The sequence below is a fragment of the Grammomys surdaster genome, unplaced genomic scaffold (assembly GCF_004785775.1).
Source record: "Grammomys surdaster isolate TR1022 unplaced genomic scaffold, NIH_TR_1.0 136, whole genome shotgun sequence".
In the NCBI taxonomy this organism is placed as follows: Eukaryota; Metazoa; Chordata; class Mammalia; order Rodentia; family Muridae; genus Grammomys; species Grammomys surdaster.
The window spans coordinates 4,017,728-4,030,984 of NW_021604594.1; the positions used below are offsets into that span (position 1 = coordinate 4,017,728).

At 40.7% G+C, this 13,257-nt stretch overlaps 1 non-coding gene across 1 annotated transcript; it reads right to left on the reverse strand.

Moving 5' to 3' along the window:
- Positions 1-12,861: 12,861 nt before the first annotated feature.
- LOC114617489 lies at positions 12,862-12,988 on the reverse strand. The gene has a single exon (XR_003710806.1). It is a non-coding gene; the product is annotated as a small nucleolar RNA SNORA17 (small nucleolar RNA).
- Positions 12,989-13,257: the final 269 nt, after the last annotated feature.

Below are 13,257 nucleotides of genomic sequence, written 5' to 3' on the forward strand. Positions count from 1 at the left end.
TTCTTAACCACTGAGCCATCTCTCCATCCCCCTAATTTTTGTTTCTCAAGACAGGGTTTCTCTATGTAATAACCTCAGCTACCCTGGATTCACTTTGTAGACCAAGCTGGCCTTGAGCTCACAGAGGTACATCAGCCTCTGCCTCCAAAGTCCTGGGATTAAAGGCATGTGCCACCATGCCGTGATAATTGTGCCTTAATTTTCAATTGAGTCTGAGAATTTTAAAATTTTCTTCCTAATTTCTTTAATGACCCATTGGTTCATTATGTTGTTAAGTTTCTAGGTATTTATGTAGTTACTGGAGTTTCTCTTATTACTTTTTTTCTAGTTTTATTTTAATGTAATCTGACAAATATTTGGTTTTTATTATGTCTTGCTTCGTGAACTAGAACTTGGTTCATTGTAGCAACAATTCCATGGGTTGGTAAGAAGAATATGTATGTTTCCATTGGATGGAGTATTCTACGTGTTTCTATTAAGTCTACTAGTGTTATTTAGCTGCAAAATTTTTTGGTTAGAGCTCTCAATTTCACAAAGCAAACACAAAAAGACTTTAAAAGTCTGACAGGTCTTGGTAAAGTAAGAGTGACTGATTTTAATATTGATTAGTATTTGTTTTTGTGAAATTATGAGCCCTAAATTATAGATGATAGACAGAGAGACAAATGATAGATGATATAAGTAGACATAGGTGTTTATATATTTATAATTGCTGCCACTTCTTGAATTTTTCCCTTGTTAATATATATGCAACTTATTTTTCTCTTCGGTCTAATTTTAATTTGAAGTTTAGTTTACCAGATATTATAACAGCTGTGGCAGCTTATATGGGGCTTCTATTTGTTTGATAATAGATTGACTTCCATTCTTTAATTCCTCATCAAAGTGACTTTACCAATGAGGTATTCTTCTTGAAGACAATACAGAATTTGATCTAGTTTATAAGTCCAGTCAATTTATTCATCTCTTTGTTAGCATCCTGAAGCCATTTACATTTAAATTTACTATTAGTAAGTGTTTAATAATTCTTACGATTGCATTGAGGGGTTAGAACACATTTTTCTATATAGCCCTGGGTGTTCTGCAACTCAATACGTAGACCAGCTTAGTTTTAAACTCACAGAGACTTCCCGCCCCTGCCTTACAACTGCTGGGATTTAAGACAGTCCTCTACCACAACCAGATCTAGTCTTGTGATATTTATTGGTTGTTTTTCTGGCTGTTAGATTATTGCTTGTTCTTTTATTTCTAATCTACTGATCTTAGGGTGCTGTCCGTTTAAAAGATATGACAGGCCCTGCCTGGTCCTCTGGGCTGGAGCAGACACAGAGTCGGTCTGCTCCTGTCCTGTTGAGAAACTGAATCCTGAGTCATCCAGGAGCCACTGCACTCAGAGCAGCTGGTAAGAACTCCATCTCACTCCCTAAGCCCCAGAGATACATCGGGGAGCCAGGGACATCCAGGGCACAGCAGCTACCCAAACCCCGCCCCTCCGGAATTCCACTTCCCTTCTGCCCCTGCCTGGTCCTCTGGGCTGGAGCAGACACAGAGTCAGTCTGCTCCTGTCCTGTTGAGAAACTGAATGCTGAGTCATCCAGGAGCCACTGCACTCAGAGCAGCTGGAGCCACTGCACTCAGAGCAGCTGAAACTGAATCCTGAGTCATCGAGGACCCACTGCACTCAGAGCAGAAGGATTTCCAGATCCAAGAGGTGGCCTGAGTCCCAGGAGTTCTTCCACCCAGGAGATTAGGAGCATAAGACCACAGAGACCTCTGGACTCTGAGGAGCTCTGCAATAAGCAAGATAACTGGAAATACAGACTCCAGTTTTACACAGTGAGGGCAGGTACCACTAGAGTTAACCAGATGGCGAAAGGCAAGCGCAAGAACATAAGCAACGGAAACCAAAGTTTCTTGGCATCATCAGTGCCCAGTTCTCCCAATATAGCAAGCCCTGAACACCCCATCACACCTGAAAAGCAGGATTCAGAATTAAAATCACTTCTCATGATGATGATAGAGGATTATAAGAAGGAATTAAGTAACTCCCTTAAAGAAATACAGGAGAGTACAAGTAAACAGATAGAAGCCCTTAAAGAGGAATCACAGAAATCCCTTAAAGAAATGGAAGAAAACACAAAGAAGGAATTAAACAAAAACATTCAGGATCTGAAACTAGAAATAGAAACAATAAAGAAAGTTCAAAGGGAGACAACCATGGAGATAGAAAACCTAAGAAAGAGATCAGGAGTCACAGACGCAAGCATCACCAACCGAATACAAGAGATAGAAGAGAGAATCTCAAATGCAGAAGATACGGTGGAAAATATTGACACAGTTGTCAAAGAAAATGCAAAATGCAAAAAACTCCTAACTCAAAACATCCAGGAAATCCAGGACACAATGAGAAGACCAAACCTAAGGATAATAGGTATAGATGAGAATGAAGATTCCCAACTTAAAGGGCCAGTAAATATCTTCAACAAAATTATTGAGGAAAACTTCCCTAACCTAAAGAACAAGATGCCCATAAACATACAAGAAGCCTACAGAACACCAAATAGACTAGACCAGAAAAGAAATACCTCCTGTCACATAATAATCAAAACATCAGATGCACAAAACAAAGAAAAACTACTAAAAGCAGTAAGGGAAAAAGGTCAAGTAACATATAAAGGCAGACCTATAAGAATTACACCAGACTTCTCACCAGAGACTATACAAGCCAGAAGAGCCTGGACTGACATCATACAGACCCTAAGAGAACACAATTGCCAGCCCAGATTACTATACCCAGCAAAACTCTCAATCACTATAGATGGTGAAACCAAGATATTCCATGACAAAACCAAATTTGCACAATATCTTCCCACAAACCCAGCACTTCAAAGGATAATTGATGGAAAATGCCAACACAAGGAGGGAAACTACAACCTAGGAAAAGCAAGTAAGTAATCTTCCAACAACCCCAAAAGAAGATACAAACATAACTTTACCTCTAATAACAAAAATAACAGGAAGCAACAATCATTTTTCCTTAATATCTCTTAACATCAATGGTCTCAATTCCCCAATAAAAAGATGCAGGCTATCAGACTGGATACACAAACAAGACCCAGAATTTTGCTGCATACAAGAAACGCACCTCAGTGACAAAGACAGACACTACCTCAGAATAAAAGGGTGGAAAACAATTTTTCAAGCCAATGGTCCCAAGAAACAAGCTGGAGTAGCCATTCTAATATCAAATAAAATCGACTTTCATCCAAAATTAATCAAAAAAGATAAGGAAGGACACTTCATACTCATCAAAGGAAAAATCTACCAAGGTGAACTCTCAATTCTGAACATCTATGCTCCAAATGCAAGGGCACCTACATACATAAAAGAAACTTTACTAAAGCTCAAAACACACATTACACCTCACACAATAATAGTGGGGGATTTCAACACCCCACTGTCAGCAATGGACAGATCATGGAAACAGAAACTTAACAGAGACACTTTGAAATTAACAGAAGTTATGAACCAAATGGACTTAACAGACATCTATAGAACATTTCATCCTAAAACAAAAGAATATACCTTTTTCTCAGCACCTCATGGTACCTTCTCCAAAATAGACCATATAATTGGTCACAAAACAAGCCTCTACAGATACAAAAAGATTGAAATAATCCCTTGCATCTTATCAGATCACCACGGACTAAGACTGGTCTTTAATAATGACAAAACCAACGGAAAACCCACGTGCACATGGAAACTGAACAACTCTCTACTCAATGATGACTTGGTCAAGGAAGAAATAAAGAAAGAAATAAAAGACTTTTTAGAATTCAATGAAAATGAGGACACATCATACCAAAACTTGTGGGACTCCATGAAGGCAGTGCTAAGAGGAAAGCTCATAGCTCTAAGTGCCTACAAAAAGAAACTGGAAAGAGCACACACTAACAAGTTGACTGCACAACTAAAAGCTCTAGAACAAAAAGAAGCAAATACACCCAGGAGGAGTAGAAGGCAGGAAATAATCAAACTCAGGGCTGAAATCAACCAAATAGAAACAGAAAGAACAATACAAAATATCAATAAAACCAGGAGTTGGTTCTTTGAGAAAATCAACAAGATAGATAAACCCTTATCCAGATTAATCAGAGGGCACAGAGACAGTATCCAAATTAATAAAATCAGAACTGAAAAGGGAGACATAACAACAGAAACTGAAGAAATTCAAAAAATCATCAGATCCTACTACAAAGGCCTATACTCAACAAAACTGGAAAACCTGGATGAAATGGACAATTTCCTAGACAGATACCAGGTACTGAAGTTAAACCAGGAGCAGATAAACCATCTAAATAGTCCCATAACCCCTCAGGAAATAGCAGCAGTCATCAAAAGCCTCCCCACTAAAAAAAGCCCAGGACCAGATGGTTTTAGTGCTGAATTCTATCAGACCTTCAAGGAAGACCTAATACCAATTCTCTTCAAACTATTCCACAAAATAGAGACAGAAGGAACACTACCCAATTCGTTCTATGAAGCTACAATTACACTCATACCCAAACCCCACAAGGACCCGACAAAGAAAGAGAACTTCAGACCAATCTCCCTTATGAACATCGATGCAAAAATACTCAATAAAATTCTAGCAAACCGAATCCAAGACCACATCAAAATAATCATCCATCATGATCAAGTAGGTTTTATCCCAGGAATGCAGGGATGGTTCAATATTCGGAAATCCATCAATGTAATCCACTATATAAACAAACTTAAAGAAAAAAACCACATGATCATCTCACTAGATGCTGAGAAAGCATTTGACAAAATTCAACATCCCTTCATGATAAAAGTCTTGGAAAGATCAGGAATTCAAGGCCCCTACCTAAACATAGTAAAAGCAATTTACAGCAAACCAGTAGCCAACATCAAGCTAAATGGAGAGAAACTTGAAGCAATCCCACTAAGATCAGGGACTAGACAAGGTTGCCCACTCTCCCCCTACCTATTCAATATAGTACTGGAAGTCTTAGCCAGAGCAATTAGACAGCAAAAAGAAGTCAAAGGGATACAAATAGGAAAGGAAGAAGTCAAAATATCGCTATTTGCAGATGATATGATAGTATACTTAAGTGACCCCCAAACTTCAACCAGAGAACTCCTAAACCTGATAAACAACTTCAGCAAAGTGGCTGGTTATAAAATCAACTCAAACAAATCAGTAGCCTTCCTCTACATGAAAGATAAACAGACTGAAAAAGAAATTAGGGAAATGACACCCTTCACAATAGTTGGAAATAATATAAAATACCTTGGTGTGAATCTAACCAAGCAAGTGAAAGACCTGTATGACAAGAACTTCAAGTCTCTGAAGAAAGAAATTGAAGAAGATCTCAGAAGATGGAAAGATCTCCCATGCTCATGGATTGGCAGGATTAATATAATAAAAATGGCCATCTTGCCAAAAGCAATCTACAGATTCAATGCAATCCCCATTAAAATCCCAACTCAATTCTTCACAGAGTTAGAAAAGGAAATTCTCAAATTCATATGGAATAACAAAAAACCCAGGATAGCGAAAACTATTCTCAACAATAAAAGAACTTCTGGAGGAATCACCATCCCTGACCTCAAGCTGTACTACAGAGCAATAGTGATAAAAACTACCTGGTATTGGTACAGAGACAGGCAGGAAGATCAATGGAATAGAATTGAAGACCCAGAAATGAACCCACACTCCTATGGTCACTTGATCTTTGACAAAGGAGCTAAAACTGTCCAGTGGAAAAAGGACAGCATTTTCAACAAATGGTGCTGGTTCAACTGGAAGACAACATGTAGAAGAATGAAAATTGATCCATTCTTATCCCCTTGTACAAAGCTCAAGTCTAAGTGGATAAAGGACCTCCACATAAAACCAGATACACTGAAACTAATAGAAGAGAAGGTGGGGAAAAGCCTCGAATACTTGGGCACAGGGGAAAAGTTCCTGAACAGAACTCCAATGGCATATGCTCTAAGATCGAGAATTGACAAATGGGACTTCATAAAATTGCAAAGTTTCTGTAAGGCAAAGGACACTGTCAATAGGACAAAACGACAACCAACAAATTGGGAAAAGATCTTTACCAATCCTTCATCTGATAGAGGGCTAATATCCAATATATACAAAGAACTCAAGAAATTAGACTCCAGGCAACCAAATTACCCTATTAAAAAATGGGGTATAGAGCTTAACAAAGAATTTTCAACGGAAGAAACTCGAATGGCCGAGAAGCATCTAAAGAAATGTTCAGCATCCTTAGTCGTCAGGGAAATGCAAATCAAAACAACCCTGAGATTCCATCTCACACCAGTCAGAATGGCTAAGATTAAAAACTCAGGTGATAGTAGATGCTGGCGAGGGTGTGGAGAAAGAGGAACACTCCTCCATTGTTGGTGGGACTGCAAGATGGTGCAACCACTTTGGAAATCAGTCTGGCGGTTCCTCAGAAAATTGGACATAGCATTACCCCAGGATCCAGCTATACCACTCCTAGGCATATACCCAGAAGATGCTCGAACATATAACAAGGACATATGCTCAACTATGTTCATAGCAGCCTTATTTATAAAAGCCAGGAGCTGGAAAGAACCCAGATGTCCTTCAACTGAGGAATGGATTCAAAAAATGTGGTATATTTACACAATGGAGTATTACTCAGCTATTAAAAACAATGAATTCGAGAGGTTCCTAGGTAAATGGATGGAACTAGAAATTATCATCCTGAGTGAGGTAAGCCAATCACAAAAGAACACACATGGTATTCACTCACTGATTATTGGATATTAGCCTAGAACCTTGAAATGCCCAAGATGCAACTCACAGGCCACATGAAGCCCATAAAGAAGGAAGACCAAGTGAGGGTGATTCGGTCCTTCTTAGAAGGAGCAACAAAATACTCAAGGGAGCAAATATGGAGACAAAGTGAGGGACAGAAACTGAAGGAGGGGCCGTCTCAAGACCACTCCACCTGAGTATCTATCCCATGTGCAATCACCAAAGGTAGATGCTGATGTGGAAGACAGGAAGTGCATGCTGATAAGAGCCTGATATGGATATCTCCTCAGAGGCCTTCAAGAGTCAGACATATTCAGAGGCAGATGCTCACAACTAGCCATTGAACTGATCATGGGGTTCTCAATAGAGGAGTTAGAGTGAAGACTGAAGGAGCTGAAAGGATTTACGGCACCATGAGGAGAGCAACAATACCAACCAACCACAGCTCCCAGGGTCTAAACCACCAGCCTGGGAGCACTTAGGGGGGGATACAGGGCTTCAGCTGAATATGTAAAAGTGGAGGGCCCTGCTGGGCATAGGTGGAAGAAGAGAACCTTGACCCCATGAAGGCTGGATGCCCCAGGGGGTGGGAATTTTGAGGGTGGGGAGGTGGGAGTGGGGGGGGTAGATAGAGGTTACATCCACAGAGAAGAAGGAGGAGGGGCGAGGGGATTGGGGGTTCCGAGGGGGTGGTGGGGGATGGGGTAAGGGGACAACATAGGAAATGTAAATAAATCATCCAATAAAAAAAAAGGAAAAAAAATAAAAATAAAAATAAAAGATATGACAGATTTCTTCCTATTGCTCTCTGTTCATATATTCCCTTCAAGAAATTTACTCTTTCCTTTGCTGTTATGATTGACACTGTCCTCTGCCCTCCTTTCACATATTACTTTAAGTATCTTCCACAGTAAAGAATTGATCATCACAATCTGCCTTAGTTTGTGGTGTCTTGAAATGTCCTTATTTAATCATAAATTTTAAAAGAGTTGCTGGATATAACAATTTTAGTTGGTAGTTATTTAATCAGTTCAGGGTTTGAAACTAATTATCATTCCACATTTTCTTGGTTTGAAAGGTTTAAAAAGAGATCTGACAATATTCTGTTACATTTGTCTTTGTAAGCAAGTTGGCATTTCCCCTATAACTTTTAATATTGTTTCCTTGCCTTGTATTGTTGACATACTGACTATGATAATCTTTCTATGTGAGAAAGATTTCTCTAGTGATACCTATTTAGGATTTTAAATGCCTCTTGCATTTGGATATCCAATTCTTTTCTCTAGATTTGTACAACTGTATGCTATAATTTCATTAAATAGATTTTCAATACCAGAACTGTTTGTCTCAAGTACATTTTCTGTCCCATGGATTTTGATATTTGGTCTACATCATGTCCAAGTTCGTGCATATAGTGGTCATATTCATTTTTTTAATTGATGTTTGAGGATAGTATCTTTTGGCCTTGACCTCCATCTTTGCCATTCTTTGTTCTGCTGGATCCAGTCTATTCATGATGCTTTCCACTTTGTCTTATGTTAGGCTGATCAAGATTTTGATTACCAACCCTTTCACACACACCTCAAAATCGTAGTTTCCTTGCTGGTGATCTTTTCTTTGTTGCTAATTTTCCCATCCATTTTGCTGACTTTTTTCTCTAAAGCTACTTTTTCCTTTCAGGTCTGAGACTGATTTTATTTTCCTCACCTCTATCATCTTTGATATCATTGATAACTTTTACTGGTAAACTTTTGAAATCTTTAACATTTTTACCTATTTCAATGTCTTTGAATTCAGTAGCTAAGGACTTGTGATCTTTTGACTGAGTCATGTTCCTTTCTTTTTGATATTTCTTGTGTTTCTGTGATATGATTTCTGCATCTATTGGATATCTCTTCCAGTTTTGAGTGATAATCATATTGGGCATGTCATGTTTAAAGTCTTGATCCCAATACCACTTCACAAATAGAAAACAAAATAGGATAATAGCAACAGAGGCAAACACTTCAAGATAAGGGAATATAACTAAAATCTATTGAAGCATCCTAATACATTACCAATGTCCATAAACCAGAAAATAGAAAATACAATGTAGCTGCTATGATATTAAACATCATTTGCATGTATGTATAGTAGTACTGTATGAGACAACAAGAAAATGGAGGAAAAGCAAGATTAAGTAAATGAAAAGAAAGGGAGACACAGAGAAGAACTTTGGGCAGGAAAGAAAAAAAAGTAAGAAATTAGAAAAAAATTTAAAAAAAGAAACACACACACACACAATTTCCTGTAATAAGGAAGTTTGATCACAAAATTAGATAAATATAAGAAAGGAAAGAAAAATTAAAGAATTCTCTTTTTTAATGGATAAGATAAAATCAAATTAACATTAGAAACATAGTACAGATGAAGGGAAGAGAGGGAGGAGAAAAACACGGGGGATAAAAAAATAAGAGTAAAAGTCAAAAGATTGCTTAATAATGAAAAAGATTAAGTAGATGCATAGAAGGAAATAAGAAATAAAAACATATAATGTAAAAGTACTATTTTTTTAGAAGAGAAAGGGGGAAACAAGGGAGAATAAATAATGTAGGTGCTTCTTTTCTTTCTGGGTCTTAGAAAATTGGTGAGGAGGAGGTTGAGCTGAAGCTGTAGGCATGGGACTCTCCCAGGGTTTGTGCTGGTGCTGAGGATGTACTCACTCATGAGTGACCAGTGAGAGTGGGTAAAGACTAGCAGAGCTGCCTTCACTTAGCAGTTTCTTTTCTTTGCGGACCAGGGACTTCTGCTGGCTGCATTTAGCTTTGTGGCAGGCTGGGAAGGCTAGTGTTCTAGCTGGGGAAGAACTGTCTCCAAAATGTGTTGGGAGTAAAAGGAACCACAGGGCTGAGATCTGTATAGAAGGAAAGCCTGCCTTCATGATTCAAGGCCTCCTAAGGGATTTACTTGGTCTCTGAAGATCTTGAGGTTTTGAAATCAGTGAAGTCTGCCAGTGAACGACCAGGAGGCATCATCAGAGACTTATCCATCCTTTGAACTTAGGCTCAGAGTAACCAAACCTCCATGTTAGCTTCCATTGATCATACTGGGTTTTGGCAGGGCTGTCACAACCTAAGACAAGCTTCCTGACACCTCCACTGCAGTTTGTCAGCAAAAGACCCTCTTACTTGCCACAACTGTTTCCCAAGGATGTCTCTCACCATGGATGGGATTAGGGCAGGTTAAATCCAGTCTCCCCATCTTCTAATTGTTCTTCATTTAGGCTCTTGGCTTGGCCAGAGAGTACTGACAGTGTCCTGTCTTTTCTGTCTTCTCTTTGGATGCGGCCTCTGTATCCTTCCCTCTGATGGGAAACCATGCAGTGGGCTATATCCCACCTGGCTTCTTTTTTATTCACCACCTGTTTTTTCCTAGGCATTTTTAGGGCCCTTTCTTTAATTTCTGAAACTTTTTTCCTCTTTCATTGAAATAGAGGTTTTTTTTTTTCTTATTTTGAATTCTTTCTTCAACTATGTCACATAGAATAAAATCATCTTGTTCTACATGACATGAGTGTATCTTAATTTTGTGTTGTTATGGTTTATAAATTCTCTCTCTCTCTCTCTCTCTCTCTCTCTCTCTCTCTCTCTCTCTCCAAGGTCTCTTTACATATCCCTGACTGTCCTGAAATTCACTATGTAGATATGTAGACCAGGCAGTCCTTGAACTCACAGAAACCTGCCTGTTTCTGCCTCCCAAGTACTTGGATTAAAGGTGTGTGCCACCATGCCAGCCTTCCAGATCCCTCATATAGATTATAAATATATAGCTGTATTTTATGTAGGCATAATATTTAAGTTTACTGTATATTTACAAATTAGTTTTATAGAAAATTGTCCATTCTGAATTTTCAATTCATCAACATATACTTTTACAAAACTCTAAAGGTACACTGTGCTGTATCTGGAGTGAAGCTCCAGATCTGCTTCTATCATATATACTTCTCTCTCTCTCTCTCTCTATTCAATCTAGCTAGAGGTTGTCTGTAATTCATTTGATAACACCCGAGAGCTTTTGGCTCTTTGCATTGCTCTGCAGTAATTTATAATTTGCATTCAGAGTGGTGTGGTCTTTGACATAATTCATCAATTCAGTAGCTTCATCTACTTCCTTTTCTCTTTGTGTTGACTTCGCTGTCTTTTTTAGTGCCTCTTTTGTAATTATTTTTAATTTTTTTTTTTTACTTTTGTTGGTTCTTGGTGAGTTTCACATCCTGCATCCCAACCCCACTCGCCTCCCCTTCCTCTCACACCTGACCTCCACCCTTGCAACCTCCTCCCAATAGAAAAACTCCTGTTGTGGAAGCTAGAGTGTGTCCCAGTACGTCCCACAGTGCACCCTTTTGTCCATAATTCCTTGCTTGCAAATGTCTATTGCAATGACTTGTTGGTCTGGTATGAGACCTGTGGCTTCTGCTACTCTATCAATACTGGAATCTCGCTGAGACCCCTCTCGGGTATCCTGCGTTGCCCTGTGTCATAGAGATTCTGCAGTTTTGGATCTTTACAACCAGCCCCTTCATGCACTCCAGCATCAATGGGGTAGATGTTGGGTGGGCCAATTCAAAACCCTGGATCTGGGCCTGAGAGGTATCTGAGATAGCCCACTGGCTTCACAGCTCTCATGCCCTGAGGGCCTGCTCATCAGCAACACTTTACTACCAGGCCAGCTCTACCCCACTGCCCAGGCAAGGTGCAGGGTTCCTTCTCCTGAATATTGCAGATGATGAGGGACATGGCCAGTTCTCCCAGTCTCATGACCACAAGGCCAGCTCTCTTGCCTGTCATAGATGGAAAGGGGCAGGGTGGGAGAAGCACTCCCAGACAAGTCACACCCCAGACAAGTTGCTGGAGCGCTCTCTCATGTTCACACTCTCAGAGCTGGCTGGCCTGCACCGTGCCTCCAGAATCAGCTCTACTGTGGTGCCCGAGTGAGGTGGAGTGACTGCTCTCCTGAGTGCTGCAGCTGGTGAGGGGGCAGGGCTAGCTTTCCTGCCCTCGTGACCCAAAAGCCAGGTCTCCCACCTGCCGCAGATGGTGAGGAGCAACGGAGAAGGAGGGTATCTCTTTTTTGTCCATGCCACCACATGGAAGATGAGTAGCAAGGCCAGCTCACCCATGCTCGTATCCTTGGGACCAGTACACCTGAAACTCTGAGAATGTGCAGGGGCTGCTCTCCTGAGTATTGCAGCAGTCTAGGGTTAGGGTCAGCTCTCCTGCTCTCATACTCCCCAGAGCCAGCATTCCCACAATGCCCAGGTGAGGGATGGAGGCAGTTCTGCACAGCCCTAAGACATCAACAAGTACCCAGACAGCAGCCCAGACCAAGAATGTCTGCCAGGTCTTTGGTGGTAACAGACTCCTGCTGCTGCAAGATCATGAACCCAGATGTAGCCCCCAGTGGCAGCACAAGCCAAGACCACATCGTGGTCCCAGGTGACATCACTGGCTGCTCGCATAGGGCTGTTCCTCACTACCGTGGAGTCTTCAGTTCTGCCTCTCTTCATTCTGCCTACATCCTTCTGTTTCTCTTTCTCTTCCATCTCTTCACCACCTACTTGCTCCTCTTAGTGGTGCTCCTGGGGTCTCTAAGGGTCTGGGATCCTCTCAGAAAAGGTCTCCAGAATGCTATGTCCTGCTCATGCATTATGACACTGAGCTGGGGTCGTCTTGGGCATGGTCTGCCCTCTGCCCCCGGCCCGCCTGGTGCAGGACTGGTGATGATCTCAGGCTAGCTCCCTGTCTGGGCCCCATGGAGCAGGTCTGGGTGGTTGTCTGGTGCTTGCTCATCAGCTATCCGAATTGTCCCTTGTCAGGTTCATCTGTCTTGGGTTTACTCCTACCCAGAACAGCAGTCCCAGGTGGGTGCTGACATGTTCCCCACCCTGGGATACAGTCACGACCTGCATGGCACAGGACTGGCGGTCATCTCAGGCTAGCTTCCTGTGTGAGTGTCCTGGAGCCAGAGTGGTGATTATTTCAGCCTCACTGTTTTCATGGAATGCTAGCTTACTAATCATTCAGATGTTCACAGGTCAGATGAGCAGAGACATAGTCTCCTTCTTTCCTGCCTCCTACTGACACACATGTGGTACAGCAGCCACACCTACACTGCCTCTGGGGCAAGGGTTTTTCTACCCTCTTAAGTTGGACACTTACTTACTTATCCCTCTATTGTTTTATTATATATAGTTAAGTTATAAGATAACAATATTCTATTATACGTAGTTAAGATATAAATTCCTCTTTAAGGGTAACTTTAACTTTACCCTACAGTTTTAACGTGTTTTTTATATATGTAAGCTATGTACAAATAGTGGATTTCATCATGACATTTTCATACATGTGTGGTGTAAGGTACTCAGATTCACTCACTACCCACGTGGGTTCCTTCCC